Here is a 3,603-nt window from a genome sequence, read left to right as displayed (position 1 = left end):
GCTCAGAAAACCAAGAGTCAGTGACGAGCATCAACAAACCGCAAGAACAGAAGGACTAAACACATGGTAAATGGACTGGTTCTTATATAGCGCTTTTCTTCTCATCTGAGCACTCAAAGCGCTTTACACAACTTGTGCATTCACCCATTCACACAAGCACATTTTCTAAGTTCTTTCTAACTAACATTCACACACATTCATACTCCGATGGATGCATCGGAGAGCAATTTGGGGTTTCCTGTCCGTCCAGCCCTCTGCACATGCTCAGAAAACCCAAGCCTCCCCGACAGACTCATCTCCTTCCTGCTTACTGAACATATGAACATCTGCAGCTCCACCGTCTCCATCACAGCAAGGGTCCCCTCTAATGTTCCCTCTAATATTTCATGTGTCTGAGCGAACACACAAACTCCCTGAGCGATCTCGTGGACCACTGTGAGCGACAGCAGACGTGTGAACTGTGGTCACGCCAGAGTCGAATCCATCCAAGTTACATGGTTTATTAAAATAATAAAATTACAGCATTTACATTTCTGTTAGACTACTTTTAATTAACTGCTTTAGCCCACTTACAATGAAAATTTTAAAAAAAATCTTGTTCATGACCTGTGTAGTATGTTAACACTATTGGAAGTAAAAATAACTTGAACTCCAGCCTTTGGTTTCGTCTTTGCTCACAGGCGGAGAGTGCTTCCAAGCGTTTTCCTTATAAAACGCCATTTTTACCGTTTCTTCCTGCAGTAAATATAAACAACGATAATATTTTTTTATCATAAAAAATATGCAATGTTTTATGATAAAAAACATTGCATTTTTTTTAATCATAACTCTGGTTTTACGTGGCCTATCAACACAATTTAAAAACTGGTATAAAGTCCACAGTTTTTCCGTTACTTCTTCCGTCTGTCCTGCTCACATCTCCAAAGGTTGTACACGTTGTCATTAATGTGGCTTCACTCCACATCAGCCACGCCGCTTTGCTAGCTAAAACACCGGTGTTGGCACATATTTACTTTAATTTCAATTCAGGTTAGAATTTTTTTGTGTGCGCAACGCAGATTTTCTCTGCGCAGAGACCGTGCCAACAGTGCGCAATTGCGCACGTGCGCAGCTTAGAGGGAACATTGGTCTCCTTCATCTTTTAACCTTCCCTTTCACCCCTGTCTTTTTCCGTCACACTCGTTTCCACCCACTCCACCCTGCCTGCACTCTCTTCACTTTCCTCTGGATGGTTGACACCCATAGCTGGACTGGCCATCGGCCCACCGGGCAAATGGGCCGATGGTGATTTTTCGTTTTTATGGGCCGATGATTTTTTTTTTTTTTTTTTTTTGGTAACGGTATAAACAATAAGAGGTGGTGGATTGGCCAGATGCTGGCCGGTGTGTAAAAATAACTCAGTTGTTTGGTGGTGGCTATCGCGGAGCTTCCACAGATTCAGTAACATTAGCAAGTGGTGGAGGCCAGCAGGTGGATGAGAGAAAGGGGAGGCAGGAGAAGGAGAGACCCGAGGCAGACGCAGGTCCGAGTGTCAGGTGAACTGAACTTCAGGTAAGAAGTTATGACCTGCAGTCTCTCTGGGTCAGATATAAACCAAGTTTAGGTGGAGTTTATTTTCGTTGTGCTGACTTTTTACAGTCAGTTACAATACTGCGTACTAGCTAGCATGACAGAGTTTCTATACAGCTGGGTGGGTGCTGATGTTACTGATAGTGAACTTTATTTTATTCATAAGGTTAGTTAGTAGAGTTGCCAACCGTCCTGTAAAAAGACGGAATCGTCCCGCATTGAGAGAAAATATTACACGTTTAGTATTGAACTGAAAAGGAGCACAGTTTGTCCTGTACTTCAGCTAGAATGGAAAAAGACACAAAGCTGGATTTATTCTGTCTTTATGCTGCACAGCTGCCTCTTCTCCTCTCATTCTGTCCCCCTCCCTCTCCTGTTGCTACTTCAATCATGAAACTGATCAATGATCAGCTGATCAGCTTTTCTCTCTTGTTTGTTTATCGCCCACTTTGCGCCAGAAAGAAGAAACCAGCGGATGTCACGTTAAACAACAGCTGCACGTTTAAGCTTGATCAGCTGTTGTTAGAATTTATTTAATATTAATTTCTAGTATCAGCTGATGTTTGCTGGAGCCACAGCTGCAAAAGCTGCTGGTCATGATATCAGTTTGGATATGTGGCGAGAGGGAAACATGAAGATGAAACCAGGAGATGTCCTTACTGAATCATCAGAGTTGAACAGGTGATTGAGAAACAGGTTTACCATTTAGGTGACATGAATGAGTTGAAGGGAAGTTATGAACTGTTTCTGAGAGACAAATAACACCAGGATCCTTTTTTACGCTGACAGCTGGTAACTGTGCAGAGACGGGTCTAGCAAAGTTTTGCCAGGGGGCCAGGTAGGGCATTAACAGGGAAAGGGGGGCACAAAGAAATATGTTCTTATTCTCACTTAAAATGTCTCGCTTTTATTAATTATCTGAAGCTTACAACCAAAGTTGTTATCTGACGTAAAATGTATAGAAATCATACATATACCAACAAGACAGTGTACATCACTGTCACAACAGCGTCTGTTTTCATTCAAAGGCTTTATGGCTTTTCCTATAATACCTGGGGGGGGGGCGGTCTCTAGTCAAAATGCCCGACCGATTTTTTGTCCCAGTCCAGCCCTGTTGACACCAAGTATTTAAACTCACTTAATCTTCACTACCTTTGCTTCTTCAGTTTGGAGAATTTCATCTAATTTAAGATTGAATAAATTGATCACTCGATTAAATATTTTTTGTCAGTTTATATTTTTGTATATTATTATATTTTATAAATGTTCACAAAAACAATAACAATTGTTTTATTTTATAGCTGATCTGAGAGATATGATGATCATTTAAATCTTCTGAAATCCCAAACAATCAATCAATAATCAGCTGCTTGTTTAATTATCATTATCAAAAATGATTTTTGTTATAATTCTTCAGAATTATTTAAATGTGTTTTTCAATAAAAGATGTAATTTCTCTAAAATATGAAAAAAGCAAAAATCTGAAAAATATTGAAAAACACTTAAATGTTAAATAAAGATATTTATTTATAACTAAAGATAAGCTCCATTGGTTAAAATAAATAAATTAAACAGGATTTAGTTTCTTTTATGTCTAGCAAAAAGTCTCTGCTGGCCCTCTGACAGCAGAAATCAACCCCCGGCAGCTGGACGCGCTTTCCGTCTTCTTTTTTTTAATATAACATTTAAAAAATCTAAATAATTAAAACAAAAAAAAAATCACAAATATGAAAACTGTAAAGCGGCTGTTAGCTGGGATTTTATTCTGAAGGACGGAGTCCTGCTCTCGGAAGTTAGAACGTGCTGCTGTATGCAGGCGCGACTCACCTGCTCTTCGCTCCCTGAGGAACACCGAGGCCCCGCCTTCCTGCACCGGAAACGCTCCAGATACATGACGTCACGTCATGGTTGAGAGGAGCTGAAAGAGGCTGGTACCATACAGGCATTAATAGCGAACAGAAAAACTAAAAACAGATTGAACTCCTGGCTTCTACGAGATTTTTGATTAAAAGGAAGAATTTTGCTTTCAAAGTC

The sequence above is a fragment of the Perissodus microlepis genome, chromosome 15 (genome assembly GCF_051167445.1).
Source record: "Perissodus microlepis isolate ML-2025 ecotype Zambia chromosome 15, ASM5116744v1, whole genome shotgun sequence".
Taxonomy (NCBI): Eukaryota; Metazoa; Chordata; class Actinopteri; order Cichliformes; family Cichlidae; genus Perissodus; species Perissodus microlepis.
Note: the sequence above shows the minus strand (reverse complement) of the source record.